At 47.8% G+C, this 22,932-nt stretch overlaps 1 protein-coding gene and 1 pseudogene across 1 annotated transcript in view; both read right to left on the bottom strand.

Annotated features, from left to right (window-relative positions):
- LOC137647250 (homeobox protein 3-like) overlaps positions 1-22,932 on the bottom strand; it is a 270,280-nt gene that overhangs the window by 161,513 nt on the left and 85,835 nt on the right. The window lies entirely within an intron of this gene.
- Positions 16,714-16,832, bottom strand: LOC137647371 (5S ribosomal RNA; annotated as a pseudogene).

Raw genomic sequence — 22,932 nt, 5'->3', positions numbered from 1 at the left:
GCGTACAGGAGCTCTAGATGGGCGCACCGGAGAGCGCGTGCGCTGTTGCGCAGGAGCAGAAGGGCGCGCAGGGGCGCGAGGGCGAGGTGACGGGATGGAACCCTTGCCTAAGTCCAGATCTGGCGATCGTTGGCGCGCATCAGGAACAGGCTGCGCAGTAGCGCGGCTGCGCACAGGAGAACGAGGGCGCTCAGGAGAACAAAGGTGCGCCTTGCGCACATCAGGAACATGAGAGCGCTGCTGATTCACAGGAGACCTGCGAGAAGGCGAGCGCTGGCGAGCAGGAGAGCGCTGGCGAGTTGTTGAGTCCGAAGACTGTAACTCTAGAGAGCGCTTGTGCGTTACTGCACGCGAACGCGCAGTTGGGCGTGCAGGGGAACCCTGACGTGCAAGGGACTTACCCACACCGTGGGTAGAGTCCCTTTTCCCCGAAGGGATCGGTGCCTGTCGAATGACAGGGTGAGAAGGCGCCAAAAGCGCATCTGCAGTCAGGAACGGAGAAGGCAGGTCGGAAGGTCTGGCAGGCGAAGGAGATCGCGAACAATCTGCGGAGAGGTCAAGGGACGATACTGTGACGGTCTGCTTCTGACGGGGAGGGTCCTCCTCAGGGGAAGGAGCAGGTGAGGACGATCCGAAGAGGCGCCTCCTAACTCTCTTATAGGGAGAAGGAAGTCCTCTGCTGCGGAGAGGCCGACGGGCCTTACGGCGAATTTGACCTCGAGGAAGGACGTCCAAGTCATCAGTTCTCTGAAGAGGAGTCTCTGTCAGCGCGCTCCCCCGAGGGGGAGACCCGCCCCCAGGAGTGACCGTGGGACTCTCCTACCCCCTCGAAGGATGTTCGGAAGGGGGAGGAGAGCCTTCAGCAACGTCCGCAACAGGCGCAGCATCAAGGGTTTGACCAGACCCGTCGGAAGGCCCTGCCAAGACAATGTCGACAATATCCGAAGGGAGTACCTCGGGTATTACCGGTGACTGTTTGACCGCAGCCCCCAGCTGGATCAGGTCATACAGGGCTTCCTTGGAGGGCGAGCCCTTAAGCCCCAAGGAAGCCCAAAGCTGGAACAAATCATTATTAGAGACAGTTTGGTCATATTCATTAAAATCCATAATATCCTCCCCCGGAGGAGAAGAGGGAGCTGCCACGCTAAGGGAGGCAATGCCCTCTCCCGCACCCCGAGGTCAGGAAACACCACTAGGGCCTGCGCTACCACTCGACGGTCTCTCACAAGAGACCGATCGAGTGGGAGCTTCGGAGGAGGTTCGGGCGGCAGAAGAGGAGTCCTTAGAGCCTTCCTTCTTCAAGGCTACCCCTGAAGGAGAACGGTCTCTCTTGGACTTCTTCTTACGCCGACGGCCGAACTTCTCCCACTGGGAGGCAGACCACTCCCTACACTCACTTCAAGTATTCTCTCTCTCACACCGTTGACCTCGGCACTGCGGGCAAAGGGTGTGAGGATCGGTGTCCTCCGCTGACATGAAGGTCCACAAGGGCGGCCAGCGAGTCCAGGGCACTTGCGCATAGCGATGATAACGGTCGAGGCCAACTTCCAAACACACAGAACTAGAAAAAGCAAAAAAAACAAATTAAGGCTGTCAATAACGAGGACAAAGACAGAAACGTCTGTACTTCGTCCGAGCCAAAAGTGAAGTGAGACAACTCACCAGTGTGTGGAGGGGGAGGGGTAGCAAGTTACCCCTTCCCTATCCCCTGCTAACTAGCGCGGGGATAGTTAACCCTCGTTAAAAATCTAATGGCTCGTCATTTCAGCTATGCCGAAAGTAATACCGTATGTAAATAGCGTGGTTTGTATTTCGGTTACGGAACAACTATATATTTAGAATATTATCTTGCATTAATATAACTACAGTATGTTATTTTTATTTCTCCAATCAACTTTCTTCCATGCAAGTTTTCTTGGAAATGCTACAATATCACTAAAGTTCACTTATTTTAGCTTCCCTTAATAAAGAAAATCAACTGCAGTGTGCAATGATTGGAGGGGGATGGCAGATGGCAATGATCACCCCAATTACAGTTAATGAGGACATTATGATTTCGGTCAGGTTAGGTGGCAGTTGTCATTGACACCAGTCTTCATAGAAAATGGGATTACTGATACAGGATTCCATTATTAATGGGTGATGTTTTTTTTTTTTTTTTTACACAACAACAGAGTTTCCAGGAAGTCTCAAAGAGCAAAGACTATTGGAGAGAGCACAACTGTGTAAATAAAAATAACTAGTCGTATTAATGTGAGGTGAAATTATAAATATTTAGCCAGATAATTTTGAAAAGTTGGGTTAGGATGTGGTCAATAGTTTTCTCTGCATGTAGGCCTAGTGTATGGTTACTCAGCTTGTAATGCCTTTGTTGTTAAAAAAAAAAAATGTTGGGTGGGGAAATGATTGAATATCTAGAGATATTCTATCAAATGACTAATTAGTAATTATATGGGAATAATCTGGATGGTTAAAGCATAGGTTCTTCTGGTGTGTGTGATCGTCTTGTGAACCAATGGTAGGATATCTAGAGTAGGTCTATGCTTTCTGATAATAACCCTAGGGATGACGCGTGCACGGGGAACAAACATTGAGGCGAGAGGCAAGATACTTACTGTACTTTTGTAATTGTCACTGCTGTGGACTCCGAGCCACCTGTCCTGTTTGGGTAGGTCAGTCGAGTTTGTAGTTCACGCGATTTCAGCATTTTCTTCACATGAAAATTTTTTGCAAAGTAAGCCTTAGCCTATGGTTCCTCATCTTCACATAATCTGTTGAGGAACTTTCATGTGGCATCAACGGTAACCCTGGAATATTAAATCAGATTTATGTACGATATGGTATATCGTTTACACTATAAAAGGAAGAAGCAACTGTTTCTTACTAGGGATTTGCTGTTGTCATCCGCGGGTGTGGACGTGTGTATGCTCTGTATCGAAACTGGCTTAAAACGGGAATCATTGTGTATCTCGTTGTTTATACTATGAAAAAACTTTTTGTGGGTGTTTACTAGTGTTGATATTAGTGAAATAGAGTGTTAAAAGTCAGTGGTTTCCTTTGTATGTGAGGTCTGTAGCGAAAGGCCTGACTCAACATTTTTGTGTTGGGGTGGGGCTACTTGAAAGTCATTGAAAAATTATTCAATTTGCCCTTCCTTAGAAAACGAAAAGAAAGACTTAATACCGTAAATGATCTCGATCTATTTGTGACCGAAATTGACACGGTACTACAAGGGAAAGAGGGAAATGAAATGGCAGCAACTGACATGCAAGTGAACGCCGCTGATGAAGAATGTGATGACGGAGGCAATCATGGCATGTGTGGGCACTGTGAGTTCTATGTCGAAGATGGGATACAATGCGATGAATGCCGAAGATGGTACCATGATGAAGAAGCTTGCTCTAATTATTATTATTATTATTATTATTAAATGCTAAGCTACAACCCTAGTTGGAAAAGCAGGATGCTATAAGCCCAGGGGCCCCAACAGGGAAAATAGCTCAGTGAGGAAAAGAAATAAGGAAAAATAAAACTAAAAAAAAAAAGTAGCAACATCAAAATAAATCTTTCCTATATAAACTATAAAAACTTTAACAAAACAAGAGGAAGAGAAACTAGATAGAACAGTGTGCCCGAGTGTACCCTCAAGCAAGAGAACTCTAACCCAAGACAGTGGAAGACCATGGTACAGAGACTATGGCACTACCCAAGACTAGAGAACAATGGTTTGATTTTGGAGTGTCCTTCTCCTAGAAGAGCTGCTTACCATAGCTGAAGAGTCTCTTCTACCCTTACCAAGAGGAAAGTAGCCACTGAACAATTATAGAGCGGTAGTTAAGAGATGGCACAAGTGTTATTTTACAAAGCAGGAACATCATTTATAATTGTCCAAGATGTGTTGAGACTGCAACTCCCAATGGTTCATGGGTCAGGCACTCATGGGAAAACATGACGAAGCTAAGCATCAACATAGAAGAGATGAAGGTAAATGTACAACAACAGATGTCTGGTATTATGGATATGATAACTGCTCAATACACTAATATGTGACAAGAAATTGTTGAGCTGAAAGAGAAACTTATGGAATACGAACAAGAGAATGTGACCAAGACCACATATGCAAGTAGGTTGAAATAAAAAAAAAACCACTTTGGTCATAAAATCTACGGAGGAAAATACGAAGGCTTCAGAGATCAAGAAAACAATCATGAAGAAGATAACCACAAATGTCGAACAGTTCAAAACCTCTAAACAAGGCCACTTGGTAGTTAATTTTTCAATATTAAACTTACCCGATAATCATGTAGCTGTCAACTCCGTTGCCCGACAGAATTCTACGGAAGGGATACGCCAGCGATCACTATACTAGAAGGGGGTGTACTCACCAGCGCCACCTGTGGCCAGGTACTGCAGTACTTCTTGTTGACACCACCTCAATTTTTCCTCTGTCGTGCTTCCGGCAAGACGTTCATGGATACGCTTATAATTTTGGAGTATTGTTCACGGTTTTTGGTGAAGTATTTCTCTAAGATTTCAGCTTTCGCTATACTGGAAACTTTTCTATTAGCTTAGATAGCTTTTATTTTGATTTGATTAATGGTTAACGATCTTTTGCTTGATTTGGAATCCCCCTTGACTAGCTCTTTGATTCAAGATGTCCGACCTTTCTCAAGCCCCTCCCCATAGACGATGTAGGTCTTGTAATAGGCGTATTCCGAAGGCCTCGGTTGATCCTCACACCGCTTGTTCCGACTGTAGGGAAATTGCCTGTCAGTTGGAAGATCGATGTGAGGAATGCGCCGGACTTTCGGAACTTGAGTTTGTTCGATTTCTTAAATATACCACTAAGTTAGAGAGAGAGAGAGTTAGGAGGAGTTCTGCTCGCTCTTCGCTTTTTTTCCTCACCTCATGATCCTCAACCTTTTCCTCCCCCTGTAGTGGCTACCCCCGATCCTACTATTTGTGCTCAGCCTGATATGTCCGATGTTTTGCGTGCCATTCAGGCTTTAGGTGACAAAGTGGAATCGGTAGTGAGTGACCACAAGTTCCTCTTGGCGGACGTCAAGGAACTTAAGGTCAAAAGTGCAGTGGGAAGTGGTAGTACCAGTGCTGTGCCGAGTGCTAGTGTCAGTGCGGTGCCGAGTGCTAGTGTCAGTGTCAGTGTTGTGCGTGAGGGTACTTCTGTGCGTGCCAGTCGTCCTCCCAGTCCGGGACCTCTTGCAAGCTCCCAAGCCCAGGGGAGAAGCAATGTCGAAGGGCAAAAGGGTTCGGCAGGCCTTGATCGGCGCACAGAAGTATCCTCGGTGGTTGCGGGCGTGTCTTACAGAGACCGTCACTCCCACCCGCAGACGATTGAGCCCTTATTTTCCTCGTCTGCAGAAGAAATTTCGGGGAGAAAACGCTGGACTCAGGTCTCTAGACCTCTTAAACGTAAAGTCCAGACCTCAAGAGTTCAACAACCCGGATGCAGTCATTGGGTTAGCTCTGACTCTCCGCAGTCATCAGGTGACTGCACACCTCCTAAGAGAGGTAAGGCGATACCTCAACAGACCTCATCTTCTGTTAAGGTTTTGCCTCAACAGACCTTATCGTCTGTTGATCCCAAGATGACTTTGCTGCAGTCCATGCAGTCGCAGCTTGCGGTCTTAATGCGTGAGTTTCAGGCAGAGAAGGTTACACCTCCTCCTGCGAGCGCTCCGCCTCACCGCAGTCCAGTCTGCCAGGCGTACGAAGTTGAGGTTCCTCAGGCTACCTTACCGAGTTCGGAGTTGCCAGTTACCAGCGTTGTGCAGCAACCTCCACCTTCCTTAAGGCAACCTCAGCAATGGGAACAGGAGTCTTATGCTTTGAGGCAAGATTTTCTTGCGGTTAGACCTTCTTCGAGGCAACAACCTCTTGAGGTACGACAACCTCTACCATCCTTGAGTCAGCCACCTCAGCTCTCGCAGCTGCTACCTCAACTTTCCTCAAGGCGAGAGCCTCAACTCTTGAGGCTAGCACCTCAGGAACCTCAACTCGTGAGACAGGAACTGCGTTCTGCGCAGCTACTACCTCAACTCTCGCAGCTCACACCTCAAGAACCTCAACTCGTGAGACAGGAACCTGCTACTGCGCATCCACCTCAACCCTTGAAGCAAGCGCAACTCTTGAGACAGAAACTCATGCTAGGAGTCAGCCACCTCAACGCATGCACCTACCTTCCTCTACTCTACTTGACCAGTCTTTGCAGCCTGAACCTCAGGTTTTAATACAGTCGCCTCTCTCCACACTTGCTCCTCAAACCGCCGCAGAACCTCCTTCATCCCAACCTCTTGACTTTGTCGTTACCAGCCCTCATCCTCTTCAACAGAGACTTGAGGATGAAACCGCAAGTGTTTATGCACCCGCTTGTCAAGATTCTGCTGTTCAGCACATCGCTGTAACTTTACCTCTCGCTTCGCAACACTCTGGGGATGAGGTTTCTGAGGAGGAAGCTGCGCACCTAGATGATCCCTCTTCGGACGTGGAAGAACCCAAGTCTTCTCCTCCCTCCATTGACTTTCGCAAGGTCCTGGCTCTTTTCAGAGAGGTTTACCCGGATCATTTTGTTTCAGCTACCCCTCGCTCTCCTCCATCTGAGTTTTCGCTAGGCATGCAACCTGTTAAGTCGGCCTATACTAAGCTCGTCTTTGCGAGATCTTCTAAGAGAGCTTTAAGAATATTAGGGGATTGGTTGCAGTCCAAACAGCAACTAGGGAAGACTTCTTTTATGTTCCCTCCTACTAAGCTGACGTCTAAGGCGGGCGTATGGTATGCCACAGGAGAGGAACCAGTCTTGGGAGTCCCTGCCTCTGCCCAGGCTGACTTCTCAAGTTTGGTTGACTCTCCACGTAGATCAGCTATGAGGCGCTCTAAAGTCTGCTGGACCTTTTCCGACTTAGACCACTTCTTAAAGGGTATTTTTCATGCCTTTGAGATTTTTAATTTTCTCGACTGGTGCCTGGGGGCCTTGAGCAAGAAGACTGCCCCTGCGGACAAGGACTCAGCCATGCTTATAATGTCCTGTATGGATAAAGCAATTCGGGATGGGTCCGGCGAACTTGCATCAATGTTTGTTTCAGGAGTACTCAAGAAAAGGGAACAACTTTGCACTTTTCTTTCTAATGGCATCACCTCTTGTCAAAGGTCTCAGTTACTTTTTGCTCCGCTTTCTAAGTTCCTGTTTCCTGAGGAGCTTATCAAAGAATTGTCTGCGGCCCTTATTCAGAAGGACACTCATGACCTTGTGGCCTCTTCAGCTCGTAAGGCTAAGGTTGCTCCTTCAGTTCCCAGAACCTACCGCACCCCAGTAGCCGATACTCCTGCTACGAGATTTATTCCGCCCTTTCGTGGCAGAGCCCCCAGCCGAGGAAGTACCCGTCCAGACTCTTCCAGGAGCAGGTCTAGGAAAGGTCCCAAGACTTCAAAAGGCAAACACTGACTCTCCTCCTCTCCAGACAGCAGTAGGAGCCAGACTCAAGACCTTCTGGCAAGCTTGGGAAAGAAGAGGTGCAGACGCCCAGTCTGTCAAGTGGCTAAGGGAGGGTTACAGGATACCATTCTGCCGCAATCCCCCTCTGACCACTTCTCCCATCAACCTCTCTCCCAACTACAAGGAAAAGGACAAGAGGCTAGCGTTACACCAGGAGGTGTCGCTCCTGTTACAGAAGAAGGCAGTGGTGATAGTCCGGGACCATCATTCCCCTGGCTTCTACAACCGTCTCTTTCTGGTGGCCAAGAAGACAGGAGGTTGGAGACCGGTGCTGGACGTCAGCGCGCTCAATGCTTATGTCACCAAGCAGACGTTCACTATGGAGACGACGAAGTCGGTCCTAGCAGCGGTCAGGCAGGAGGACTGGATGGTCTCGTTGGATCTGAAAGACGCTTACTTTCACGTTCCTATTCATCCAGACTCCCAACCTTTCCTGAGATTCGTTTTTGGAAAGGTTGTGTACCAATTCCAAGCCCTGTGTTTTGGCCTAAGCACAGCTCCTATGGTGTTTACGCATCTGATGAGGAATATTGCAAAATTCCTCCACTCTTCGAACATCAGAGCCTCCCTTTATTTAGACGACTGGCTGTTAAGAGCCCCCACAAGTCGTCGCTGTCTGGAGAGTCTCAACTGGACTTTGGACTTGATCAAGGAACTGGGTCTATTGGTCAACTTAGAGAAGTCCTTACTCATTCCCTCCCAATCCATCGTTTACCTGGGAATGGAGATTCGGAGTCAGGCTTTTCGGGCTTTTCCATCGGCCCCAAGGATAAGCCAAGCCCTAGAATGCATCCTGAGCATGCTGAAGAGGAACAGTTGCTCGGTGAGACAGTGGATGAGTCTAACAGGGACCCTGTCATCGTTAGCCCTGTTCGTCGAGTTGGGGAGACTCCACCTCCGCCCTCTCCAATTCCATCTAGCAGCTCATTGGGACAAGGAATTGACGCTCGAAGCAGTCTCTATTCCTGTCACCAAAGAGATGAAGACTACTCTCTTGTGGTGGAAAACCAACATCCTTCTCAAGGAGGGTCTATCGTTAGCGATTCAGACCCCCAATCTTCATCTCTTCTCGGACGCATCAGACTCTGACTGGGGCGCGACCTTGAACGGACAGGAATGCTCGGGAACATGGAACAAGGAACAGGAAACGCTCCACATCAACTGCAAGGAGCTGCTGGCTGTTCATCTGGCCTTAATGAACTTCAAGTCCCTCCTGTTAGGCAAGGTGGTGGAGGTGAACTCCGACAACACCACAGCCTTGGCTTACATCTCCAAGCAGGGAGGGACCCATTCGAGGAAGCTGTACGAGATAGCAAGGGACCTCCTCATTTGGTCAAGAAGTCTAAATCTCACTCTGGTAACGAGGTTCATTCATGGCAACATGAACGTCTCAGCAGATCGCCTCAGCAGAAAAGATCAAGTCATCCCCACGGAATGGACCCTTCACAAGAGCGTGTGCAACAGACTTTGGACCTTGTGGGGTCAGCCTACGATAGATCTGTTCGCCACCTCCATGACCAAGAGGCTTCCTTTGTACTGTTCCCCAGTTCCAGACCCAGCAGCAGTTCACGTGGATGCTTTTCTGCTGAATTGGTCCCATCTCGACCTATATGCATTCCCGCCGTTCAAGATCATCAACAGAGTCATTCAGAAGTTCGTCTCGCACGAAGGGACACGGCTGACGCTGGTTGCTCCCCTTTGGCCTGCAAGAGAATGGTTCACAGAGGTACTACAATGGCTGGTCGACGTTCCCAGGACTCTCCCTCTAAGAGTGGACCTTCTACGTCAACCTCACGTAAACAAGGTACACCCAAACCTCCACGCTCTTCGTCTGACTGCCTTCAGACTGTCGAAAGATTCGCTAGAGCTAGAGGCTTTTCGAAGGAGGCAGCCAGAGCGATTGCCAGAGCAAGGAGGGTATCCACTCGTAGAGTCTACCAATCCAAGTGGGAAGTCTTCCGAAGCTGGTGCAGAGCCAATGCAGTTTCCTCTACCAATACCTCTGTAACCCAAGTAGCTGACTTCCTATTACATCTAAGGAATGTGAGATCCCTTTCGGCTCCGACGATTAAAGGGTACAGAAGTATGTTGGCTTCAGTTCTCCGCCACAGAGGTTTGGACCTTTCATCCAACAAGGACCTTCAAGACATCCTTAAATCTTTCGAGACTTCTAAAGAACGTCGTCTATCCACTCCAGGCTGGAATCTAGACGTAGTCTTAAGGTTCCTTATGTCTCCTAGGTTCGAACCTCTCCAGTCAGCTTCCTTCAAAGACCTTACTCTCAAAACTCTTTTCCTCGTCTGCCTTGCACCAGCTAAAAGAGTTAGTGAGGTTCACGCCTTCAGCAAGAACATTGGGTTCACATCCGAATCAGCAACATGTTCTTTACAGCTCGGATTTTTAGCTAAGAATGAACTTCCTTCACGTCCTTGGCCTAGATCGTTTGAAATTCCTAGCCTTTCCAACATGGTGGGTAACGAGCTAGAAAGAGTTCTTTGCCCTGTCAGAGCTCTGAAATACTATCTTAATAGGTCAAAACCTATACGAGGACAGTCAGAAGCCTTATGGTGTGCAATCAAGAAACCTTCGATGCCTATGTCCAAAAACGCAGTTTCGTATTATATAAGGCTTCTGATTAGAGAAGCCCATTCTCACATGAAGGATGAAGACCTTGCTTTGCTGAAGGTAAGGACCCACGAAGTGAGAGCTGTAGCCACTTCGATGGCCTTTAAACAGAACCGTTCTCTGCAGAGCATTATGGATGCAACTTATTGGAGGAGCAAGTCAGTGTTTGCATCATTTTATCTTAAAGATGTCCAGTCTCTTTACGAGAACTGCTACACCCTGGGACCATTCGTAGCAGCGAGTGCAGTAGTAGGTGAGGGCTCAGCCACTACATTCCCTTAATCCCATAACCTTTTTTAACCTTTCTCTTGAATGCTTTTATTGTTGTTTTTTGGTTGTTACGGTAGGCTAAGAAGCCTTCCGCATCCTTTTTGATTTGGCGGGTGGTCAATTCGTTCTTGAGAAGCGCCTGGGTTGAAGGTTGTGTAGAGGTCCTTTAGTATGGGTTGCAGCCCTGTATACTTCAGCACCTTTGGGTTGTTCAGCCTCCTAAGAGGAACGCTGCGCTCAGTAAGGAAGACGAACTTATTAAAGGCAGAGTAATGGTTCAAGTCGACTTCCTTACCAGGTACTTATAATTTCATTGTTATTTTGAATAACTGATAATATGAAATACGGGATACTTAGCTATCTTATAGTCATGTACACTGGTTTTCACCCACCTCCCTGGGTGTGAATCAGCTACATGATTATCGGGTAAGTTTAATATTGAAAAATGTTATTTTCATTAGTAAAATAAATTTTTGAATATACTTACCCGATAATCATGATTTAATTGACCCACCCTTCCTCCCCATAGAGAACCAGTGGACCGAGGAAAAATTGAGGTGGTGTCAACAAGAAGTACTGCAGTACCTGGCCACAGGTGGCGCTGGTGAGTACACCCCCTTCTAGTATAGTGATCGCTGGCGTATCCCTTCCGTAGAATTCTGTCGGGCAACGGAGTTGACAGCTACATGATTATCGGGTAAGTATATTCAAAAATTTATTTTACTAATGAAAATAACATTTTGCGGATAAAGCTGGGTTAGAAAGGCTAAAAATGACTTAGAAGAGGTCAAGAATGACATTAAGGTAGAAGTAGATAAAAAGGATCTACTTAAACCGAAGATTAAGGTCTGCAATATTGATGAAAATGAAGATGATATAATTGCCAGTATAATAGAGAAGAATGAATGGTTGAATGATATATGTGAAAATGAAGAGGACTTTAAATTGATCAGGAAGTTTAAATCAAGACAAAGCGGTAAATCACGTCATTATAAAGTGTAGTCCAATTATCAGTTAAGTTTTCCGTAAAAGGGACGATAGAGTATATACCACGCTTGGAGGATGCAGCAAAATTTATGATTCCTACAATGTATTTCAATATTATAAATGCCAGGAATTTGGTCATACTGCCGATAGTTGTAGCAAGACTCAGGTATGTGCCAAGTGTAGCCAAGAACACCGAACCACGGATTGTAGTGTAAATACGTTAAAGTGTCATAACTGCACAATGAGGAATTACAATGATACGAATCATAAGACATATGATGAAAACTGTAAAGTATACAAGGAGGAGTTTACCAGGATAAAAAATAGAACCGATCATGGAGTCTAGCCCATTGGTTAAGTGTGGTCTGATAAATATTCAATCGGTGGGGAATAAAACCATAAAGATCAGAAATCTTATTAATGAAATGGAATTAGATTTATGCTTATTAACGGAAACTTGGTTGCAGGGAAATATTAGTGATAACTCAAAGATTCAGGAGATGACGCCGTGTACTCACGATTTCTACCACATACCAAGAAAGGATAAAACTGGAGGAGTGGGTGTCTTCGTGTCGAAAACCTTCTCTAGGGTTTCTATCATGACGGAAATAGTATTTGAAACGTTTGAATATATCTATTTGAAACTGACAAGAAACATTAAGGTATTGAATATAATATTATATAGATCACCAGGGAGTAATATGAGGAAATTCATTGAAGAATTTAGTATTCTTGTGGGTGTGGTGGACGATATTAAAAATACATTAATTGGTGGAAACTTTAATTGTTGGGTAGATGATGAAAACGATTATAAGGCTAAAGAACTCAAGGAAGTATTTGAGATGTTTAATTTAATAAACAGTGTTTCGGTATCAACGTTAGTAGGTGGCCATACACTCGACTTGGTCATATGTGGGAAAGATTCTGACCTAATAAGAAACCTTGAAGTGGAACCAGACTTTGAGATCTCAAAAACACAAACTCATCACTTTTGATGTTAATATAAATTGCATTAGAGTATTGAAAAAATGGATCACATATAGGGAACGGGAAAATTTTGATGCTGAGAATTTTATTGAAGCTAGCGTAGCGCAAATGTCTTGTGAGAACATACAATGTGAACATATGGTAGATAGAGAATGTGTTGGGTGTTATACCAAGAAATATAATGACAATTTGTAAAAATGTATGATACATGTGTCCTATAAAGAGCAAACAAATAGTTGTACACGAAAATGTTAGATGGTATAATAGTGAGCTATTAAAGGCAAAAAGACATAGACGTAAGATGGAAGGTAGATGGAAAAGAGCCAAATCCTCACAAGCCAGAAATCTATATAATAAGGCCAGAAATGACTATGACATCCTGTTAGAAAAAACAAAAAGAAAATTCTACAACAGTGAAAGTAAAAAACTAATAACATGAGGGACTTTCACAAAAAACCTAGATGATTTGATGGGATTAAAGAAAAAATATGTCTTGCCTGATAATGTTTGTGCAGAGAAATTTGCTATACTCTTCAATGAAAGAATTGATAAAATTTAGAGGTTTCCCCCAAAATCACTTGGATGGACAGTCAGTTATGCCAGTGAAGGAGGGTAAGAAGTTAATAAAATTTAAGAAAATAAATATGTGCGACTTGTTAAAGGTTATGAGAGGGATGAAGAATACATATTGTGGAAACGACCCTTTCCCAAACAGTTCAAAGTGAAGCCCCAAACAAGCAAGTTGTATATAATATTTACCTGAACATAATTAACTTAAGTTTATCACAATCCTGTTTTCCTAGCTGTGAGTAAACTGCGTTGATCAAACCAATATACAAAGGAAAAGGTGATGTAAACGAGCTAAATTCATATAGGCCCATTTCAAATTTATCCTACATGTCGAAGCTTATTGAAAAAATCATAAGTGAGCAATTATGGGCCCAGAAAATCAATCGACCTACAGAGCTAATCACTCTACAGAAACTACCTTATGCTCAATAATGAATGATATGATAGGTCTTCTTGATTAGGGAAAGTGTGGAATTTTGATTATGTTAGATCTTAGTGCTGCTTTTGATACTGTTGTGCATGAGTACTTACTTGACGACTTGAAGTCTATTGGAGTGACTGAGGAAGCACTGGAATTTTTGCAAAGTTACTTAATGAATAGGAAGACTATTGTAGAAGTTTCTGGAAACCGATCCAGTGAGAGAATTCTTATGAAAGGTGTACCACAGGGTAGTGTTCTGGGCCCTATCTTGTTCAACATATATACTATCGAGCTATCACACATCTGGAAAAACAAAAAGTGGGCTTTAAACTATATGCACATGATACTCAGTTCTACCTTTCAATTTCAACAACACAAGATACAAAGAAGAAAATTGATAAGATAATGACTGAAATAAAAACATGGATGCAGAGGAAAAAGCTTAAATTAAATGATGATAAAACATAATATGACAAATTCGAAGATAATTTGTATTTTTCCTAACCATACAAACCTTAGCTATTTACATTGGGTTTACCTTTTAGCGTAGCTGAAATGGCGAGCCATTAGAATTTAACGAGGGTGTATTACCCCCGCGCTAGTTAGCAGGGGGGTAGGGGAGTGGTAGCTAGCTACCCCTCCCCCCCTCACACACCGGTGAATTGCTTCACTTTCACTTAGAGGTAGGACTTGTCTTGGGGGACAGGGCTGGCGAGCAAATATATGTAAATAGCTAAGGTTTGTATGGTTAGGAAAAATACAAATTATCTTCGAATTTGTCATTTGTTCCATAACCGAAATACAAACCACGCTATTTACATTGGGTGACTTACCCCTTAGGAAGGTTGGAAAGTCCCCAGCCATACTGGCTTTGGCTCTACCCGGGGACTCAGAATCCGAGTGAGTCGCACTCGAGAAAAGGAATCCCTGCACCTCACAACCTGTGGCCTACATAAGCTTGTGTGAGAAGGAAGAAGTGTGACCCGTCCTAGGCAGTAGACCTGGAGTTCCAGAAGGAACTCTGGGTTAGGACGTTCCCAATACCACCTCGTCAGGGTATGGGGGACGCGACAGTATTGACTCAATACTCGGAACACAAGGAAGCATGGTTTACCTGCAGAGGTTTGAGGTCAGCTATGCAGAGACCAGGATGCTGCTTCCCAGTAGAGGGGATGATGAAGAAAGAAGTAAGGGCCAGACATACTTCTTTCGTTCATGCAGACTAAAACCTGATAACAATGCCCTCAACCTTCTGCTACCTGTCCAAAAAGGAGCCTTAGGTTAGACCAGCTGTTGTGTAGCCACCACAGGGCGATAGAAACGTATCGATACTCCTGTGGGTCACGTCCTGCAGGAAGCAGGCTGCGAAGGTCATTAGACGCTTCCAGACTCCAGCTTGTAGCACCTGCGTCACAGAGTAGTATTACTCGAAGGCGAGGGACGTTGCGATGTATCCGACATCGTGCTGTAGGGCGACGTGACAGGGGAGGGTCTGGATTCAGGTCGAGAGGAATGTCCTTGAGTCCGAGCTGAAGAGGTATACTGGTGACTCTCCCCCGTGTCCTTCTTGTGCTCCCAACCCGGCTGCACGTGAGGACAAACTGCAGCTGTTCCCAAAGATAACCCCTCGATTCCTTTACTGGCAAGAAGGAGAAGGTTTGGGTCATCTGATACAGAATGGTGACTCGAAATCTTGAAGGAATTGGACCGAAGGGCCGGGACCCCAAGATTCTGAGTCTAGCCAACAACTCGGGAGCGAACCTGAATGTTGCCTTCCCCTCTTCCTTAGAAAGGGCGGAGTCGTACGAGACCAAGAAGATTGCTTACACACTGGCCGCGGCCAGAGTGAGCAGGAGCCCCAAGACGGAATACGATCAGAGGCCTGACGTAGAGAGTCTTGAGAAGATCTCTTAAGGAACTAAAAAGTCCGAACCATGCTCCATGTTGGAGGTCTCACTCCGACTAGGGCAGGGACGTTCGCAGCTTCGCATGAGCGAGGAAAGGTCCAGCGGGAAGGAAAAAGTTATTCCTTTCAGCCTGAAGGTCAGGGAAAGACTGAGCGACAGGCTTCATTGCCGAGAGCGGAAAGGAATTTCCTCCCGCCGAAAAGCAATAAGTTCGTTATTGCTGGAGAAGAGGCCTCAAGGGAAGAGGTATATCTCCCACGCCACCAACCACCGAAGACTCTTCACTTCGTCTGGTAGACCCCTGCGGATGACTATCGCAGATGACGCGACCTCCGCCCCGCGACTGTAGCGGGTTGTCTCTTCTTGAGGAGGAGGCGTAATGTCTCCAGGCATGAAGCCGAAGCGACGCCCCGGCTCATGAAAGATGTTGCAGTGTGGTTGTTTGAGTAGTCTGCGCCGTGGGAGAAGCTCTCCCGGGAGTTCCGTCAGGGGAAGCAGAGGGTCCAGAAACCGTTCTGCGCATAGTCCCAGTGGAGCTCTCCCATTGAAAGGTTGACAGACAACCTGGTCTTGTTGAGACCCATTGTCCACAGACAAAAAGGAGGGAAGACGCAGGCGTCGAAGTTATCCCACCATCACCGGAATGCATCTTGCCAGAGTCTCGGGGTCTGAGACTGGGGGGAAGAACAGCGGAAGCTTGAGGTTCCAAGCTGTCGCGATCAGGTCCCCCAGACCAGGACTTGCTGGTTACTCAAGGTCAAAGACCCCCAGGTACACTCTTTCTACGAAGCTCAGCTCGGATAGTCGGAGAGAACATTCCTCTGCCTGGAATGTGAGAGCCGATGGTGGTATTGAGATAATCTCAATCATCCCGGTATCTCTACTGCAAGATGTGAAGGTGTGAAAATGCGTCCGCTGCTGGTTAGAACACGCCAGAATCATGAAGTCGACGCGCACGGGGCGACTCGGCAGGAGCTGTAGGATCTGTAGAGGGGCCAGACTACGGCCCCTAAGCCTGCCTGAATGATGGAGAGGTATCCTTCAGGTCTTGACCATAGGCCTGGACCGGAACATGCCCCCCCCCCCCCCTTTCCTTTGACGAGTCCGAGAACAGCATCAAGAATCTGGGGAAAGGACGAGAATATCCACTACCATCAAGAGGTTCCATAGGTCAACACCCATTGCAGGTCTAATAGTTCCACTGGTCCCATAGGGGCCAGGAAGTCTGGTTAAACGTTGCCTGAAACCACCGGAACTTGGACCGCCCCACATGGAACTTATCCTGAGGCGACCGTTTGGACTATAGACGGGTCAATGAGGAAAGGAGAACTAGGAAACGTTCCAAGGTAGGGCTGAAAGCTCTGCTTGACTGAGAACAGGTACTGCGACTCTCCTCAGTCTTGCCACAGTCAACTGAAAGGAAGGCTCGGAGGATGTGGCAACAGAATCTGGCGTCCCCAGGTGGTCACCCATCCAAGTACCGACCAGAACCGACGTTGCTTAACCTCGCTGGACGGACGAGAAGCGGGGTTTCCAACGTGGTAAGGCTGTTGACTCAATATCATGGCCAGATACTCCAGATGTTGAGGCAGAAGAAGAGAAGGCTTCAAGCAAAGTACCATGAAGCCACACTCATGGTAAGCATCCGGAAGCTTGTCCCGGCGCTGAAGAAGGTCGAACCCGAGCCTACCGGAGTTGACCAGCCCTCCAAAAAGCAGAGGAGGCGGAAGCCTGCATCTGAACGGCCATGAGGAAAGCAGGGAGAATTCTCTGGGGAAAAAAACCTGCTATGCCACGGCGGAATAGCCACACTGCATCATAAGCAGGAATACTTGCAGTCTAGGCTGAATTCCACGAGCTCCCTGGAAGATGGATGGAATGGAAACTGAAAGTACCCGTCCTTCCGAACCAGGATTTAAGGAGTCCTGTCACCTCGTTACCAGTCTGATCGATTCTGCTGTTCTACGCTGGCCGAAGTTTGTTCGACAAACTTGATCAGGGCTGAGAGGTCGACTACGGAACTCCCCTCTCAGATCCTTCCCTACAAGAAAGGATTGACTGAAGAGGCCGGGGGTGAAGCCGTCGATGATCCTATGGAGGACCTTCGCCTAAGGTATGGATCATTCTGCCCAACCGGGCAACTCTTGCCGACGCTATGGCATAGAGGTTCAGAGACACTGAATTCGCTGACAGAGACGGCAGGCGCGATATCCTTGGCTGATCACAGAGATTGTGCGGGAATGGGCATCGGGAAGCTGTCATCCGGATGAGTAACCTTAAGCATCCTCCCAGCGAGAAACCTGCAATCCTAGAATTTCGTGAACTCTGCCGCTCCTTTTAGGACTATGCCCCCCCGGGGGAGCCTCCCGTGCCATCTGTTCCTGACAGAAGGAAACTGCAATTGGACACCTTGTCCCAGTTGTCGTAGCCGATAACTTAGGCCGACGTGGTTGAAAGAAAAGGGCGCTGGAGCCCTGCAGAGTCTGGAAGAAAGCGCCTTGGAGGAGTGAAAACGGAAGTCGATTTCCTCCACACAGCCGCTGTCTAAGTCTCTGTCCTTGGGCACAAACAAACTCTTCTCAAGGATGGAAGGGTGTCTGAGGTCGTCGAACTCCACAGATGAGACACCCGAAGGAAGCCCTCAGTCAGCGCGTCCAGATGGGGCAACATCGAGCTTGTCCGCAAGTTAGATACTTAACGACGAAAGGCCAAGGTGCCTGTAATATATCATTCCAGGTCCAAATAAACGTTGAGGTATATTTTAAGTGCAGTTTATTCCCAGACAAGGATCCATAGTGATACTGACAATTCAGTTACAGAAACTAGACTCGCTGTTATATAGAAAGCATCAGAAAACGTTAACAGTACAAACCATAATAAAACCTTAACAGCAGTTCCCCATAACAACAATAAACAACCATTACCATCGAGCGGACATACATAATTATACAACAAACGACTCGAGTATACAACAGTGCCTGAGCTCGAGAGGAGGAAAGTACCCATGATCTTCCTGTAGCTTCCTTGAACCAAACCTCGGGCCTTAACCGAGGAGGGAAAGGACCTGGTAAGCCCCCGGAGGAAGGGGTAAGCAGTCACCCCTTGTCCGATGGAGAAATCTCGAACGGAAAGCCCCCCCCGCCAAAAATCCTTCCAGGGAATGACGGGGAAGGGCTAACCCAGGTTCTGGAAAGAGGAGTGTTGCTCAGACCTCCCTGAAGTTTCTTCCTATTCTTGCAAGTGCCATGCTCTGCGTTTACGGGGTGAGGCCGTGTTCTGGAAATACGTTCCAGAAGAACTCGTCAGGCTGGCCATGCTGCGAAAACCCCAATGGGAATCGTGGTCGCAATCGCCCTGGAGCTCGCGCGATGGTAATTCAAAGATTTGCGCGTGGGCGAACGTGGAAGCGCCCATGCGCGGTCACGCAGGAACGCAAACGAAGGTGAGCGAAGGAGCGCAGAAGGAGGGCGAGCGTGGTAGGAAGGGCGAGAGCTGATGGTCGGCGAGCGATAACCCATAGACGAGCAATGGATACTGTAAGAATTAAGCCGACGTTTGTGCGAAGAAACACCGTCGGTTCGCGCGACGGAACACCGTCGGTTCGCGCGACGGAACACCGTCCGTCCGCGCGACGGAACACCGTCGGTTCGCGCGACGGAACACCGTCCGTCCGCGCGACGGAACACCGTCCGTCCGCGCGACGGAACACCGTCGGTTCGCGCGACGGAACACCGTCCGTCCGCGCGACGGAACACCGTCGGTTCGCGCGACGGAACACCGTTGGTTCGCGCGCGGGCGAACATTGGAGAGCATGGGCGCGGACGCGCATGAGCGTAGACGTGCGGGCACGTGGGCGTGCGGGCGCGCGGGCGAGCAGTCGCGCGGGCGCGCAGGCGAGCGGTCGCGAGGGTGGGCAGGTGAATGAGCGTGAGTCCGAGGCGGCGAACGCAAGCGTTAGCGCGATGGCGAGGAAACGCGCTTCCGCGTGGGCGAGGAAGACCGCTGGCGATATGGATCAACAGGCGATCGGTGGTGAGCTGGTGAGCGCTAACGCGCAGGTTGGCGATGGCGCGTTGTGGCATGTCGACGCGTTGGCGAGCGATGGCGAGCAGCATGCGCAGGTGAGCAATCGCGTGATGGCGAGCAGCATGCGAAGGTGAGCGATCGTGCGACGGCGAGCAGCATGCGCAGGTGGGCGATCGCGCGATAGTGATCAGCATGCGCAGGTGGGCGGTCGCGCGATGGCGATCAGCATGCGCAGGTGGGCGGTTGCGCGATGGCGGGCAGCATCCGCAGGTGGGCGGTCGCGCGATGGCGAGCAGCATCCGCAGGTGGGCAATCGCGCGATGGCGAGCAGCATGCGCAGGTGGGCGATCGCGCGATGGCGAGCAGCATCCGCAGGTGGGCGATCGCGCGATGGCGAGCAGCATGCGCAGGTGAGCTAGTAGCTGGCGAACCATGTTCCTTCAGAAGTGTTGGAGAACGTTGGCGTGCCGGCTGTAACACACGCGGGCGATCCGGAGATCGCCGAGAGACAGGTGATCGCTGGCGAGCTGATGATCGCTGACGAGCAGAAGGCAACGCGTGGAAGCCTGCGCATAGAAGAAGAGTCCTTGACCCAGACCTGAACCGAAGTTCTAGATCGCGAGGGCGAACGTGGGCGCGTAACAGTAACCAACAGGAACAGCAGGGATGATCATCATGAGAGCGCTGACGAAAAGGAGAGCGCTGATGAGCAGGAGATCACCTGTGCGCTAACACTGAGCAGGAGCAGGAGAGAACACAGCAGAAGGGCGCGCAGGGGAACCCTGACACGCAAGGGAAGAACCCCCGTGGGAGGCAACCCTTTGCCCCGAAGGGATCGTTGTCCGTCGGGAGACTGATGTCCGTTGGAAGACCGTTGTCTGTCCGCCGGGAGACTGATGTCCGTCGGAAGACCGTTGTCCGTCGGGAAGACCGTTGTCCGTCGGGAAGACCGTTGCCCGTTGGAAGACCGTTGTCTGTCCGCCGGGAGACTGATGTCCGTCGGAAGACCGTTGTCCGTCGGGAAGACCGTTGCCCGTCGGAAGACGAGATCAGACTGCTGTCCATCTGCACCAAGGCAGAAGATCAAGAAAAAGGAGTTGTAGGCTCCAAAGGAGATTCAAAAAGGCGCCTCTTAGCACCCTTATAGGGAGATGAGAGGCCCTTACGACGAGGCGGACGGTGGGCCTTACGGCGAGGGAGGCCAACAGCAACAGCAGCAGAAGAATCCTCCGAAGAGGAGTCTCTATGAGTGTACTCTCTCGCGAACGAAAGAGAAACACTTCGTAGAAGAGACTGGTCAGCCAGTGACCTAAAAGGAGCAATCCTCCGAAGAGGAGCTCCTGCAGTTGCCCAGCCCCTTGAGCGAAACTGCAGGTGTGACCGCTCAGCACCAAGAGCATAGTCGCACGAAAAAAAGGCAAGAGAAGAACCCCACAAAAGGGAAAAAACTCAAGCCTGGACAGGAAAAACTTCCCTCGGAAGGAAAGTTACCCGCCCAAGGAGGCAAGCCTCCTGAGAGTTCTAAAATGAACTGGAGAGCTGTCCGTCGTCACGGGAGTACTTCCAGTAGAAGGAGACACGCCCCTGACGAAAATACAAGGGGGGAGGCAGCAACAGCCGAATCCCCAGGCCTCAACAAGACAGCTCACACCGTTGCCATATTACAGAAACGAACTAGATCGGTAACTGTAAAAAAATAAAACAAAAATCATTAGTACACATTCATTCCCCCGGGAAGGCTCCGAAGAGGAATCCCGAGGGAAAGGAAACAAGAATTACACAACAGGCACGTGCCCTCACAACCACTTACACTCACGGAAGGAGAGCTGTAACCAAAACAGAATTATAACAATTATAATTATGTAATTTAAAAATGAATGAACACTAAAGAAAGAACGAAAACCCCGAAAGGAATCGTTCTACAAGCTGAAAAAAAAAAAACAACTACAATTAGATTCATAAACTAATTGAGACAAACGTACGGCGTAGCAACCCCCCCCCCCCCACACGGAAAGGAAGCTACAAGGGCGTAGTAACACGTAGTAAAAGGGTGAACGACCTCAAGAGAGAGAGAGAGAGAGAGAAAGACCGAAGTCAAACTCGATCGCCACCCATAAAATACGCCGTGGTGGCCAAACTGCCGAGGACACCACATAGATATCGTACACTACACACACAAATCTGAAAAGGAAACTCACTGATTTCTATACTCAAATATATATACAAACATGAGAACATGTTTACATATATATTGAGTAAAAGAAAAGTAAGCGATTAAGTAAAGACAAAACAAACAATGGCTGCCAAGAGAGGACCAAGACAGAGACGTCTGTCACAGTCCGAGCCAAAAGTGAAAGTGAGCATTCATCTGTGTGTGAGGGGGGGGAGGGGTAGCTAGCTACCACTCCCCTACCCCCCCGCTAACTAGCGCGGGGGTAATACACCCTCGTTAAATTCTAATGGCTCGCCATTTCAGCTGCGCTAAAAGGTAAACCCAATGTAAATAGCGTGGTTTGTATTTCGGTTACGGAACAAATAGCATTTATTAGAAAATATTTATCAGGGGGCAGTACAAAATTTTAGTGATGAGTCACATAATATCAAGGCTTGATTATTGCAATTCTCTGTACTATAAAAGGGATTTTGGCGAAGGAAAAATCTATTTCTGGGCGAGGAACCTGTGTCGCTCCGTGAAATGCTCCTTAAAGCACCATTTCAAAGGTATAAATACTGCTAAATATACCAGAGAAAAAAGTTGCATGGAATGCTAGGAATATATCCAGCTCGCTCACCCCTAAAGGTTGTCGGTATTAAAACTGGGGCGAGTGATACCACTACCATTGATCCCTTTCCAATTAGACTTCTCCCTCCTCAAAATCCCCCGTTACTATGAGGTGTCGTTCACTACAGCTACTGGCCCCCCCCACCACCACTACCTATCCTTCTCCCATCATTCCTATTAGCACCCCAAGCTTGGGCCAGCCTAGAGTGAGGAAAAAGGAGGGAGGGTTCACTGGGCGACACAGGTTCCTCGCCCATAAATAGATTTTTCCTTCGTCAAAATCCCTTTTCTGGGCTCAACCTGTGTCTCTCCGTGAAATAGTAACTGAGAATTGGTCCCATAAGCTTGGAAATACACAAAAAGTTAATGAACTGAATTAAAAATACTTGGAAATACACAAAAAGTTAATGAACTGAATTAAAAATAGAGTAATTCAATTAAGCGTGTTTTACTAAAATCTTTGATATACCAATCTCTTAATTACACCCCAAATCAAGGTTAATGTTAAGGTAGGGGGGAAAGGGAAGGCAGGTGCCGCCCAGCTCCTTATTAGGAGACAAGGCACTAAGAGGGAAAATATATATGAAGATAGGACCCTGTTATAATGGTTGTGTTAAATCTGGAGGAACCACTATATCTTTTTAATCTTGGCCATGTGGTACAGATTCCGGCTTGGTTCTTTTAATAAAATACAGAATCTATTGTCTGATTCCTTTCAGGGAAATGGTTCCTCCATCCTTTTTAATAAACAAATGTCCTGAAGGTCTATTTAAATAGTTTTCCAGAGTGACAACTGGGCACAGAGATAGATCCTGTGGAAGTAGGACAATCTTCCACAGGGACCATC

Source organism: Palaemon carinicauda, chromosome 9, assembly GCF_036898095.1.
Source record: "Palaemon carinicauda isolate YSFRI2023 chromosome 9, ASM3689809v2, whole genome shotgun sequence".
NCBI classification, from domain to species: Eukaryota; Metazoa; Arthropoda; class Malacostraca; order Decapoda; family Palaemonidae; genus Palaemon; species Palaemon carinicauda.
Note: the sequence above shows the minus strand (reverse complement) of the source record. Positions and strands in the feature narration are given on the sequence as shown.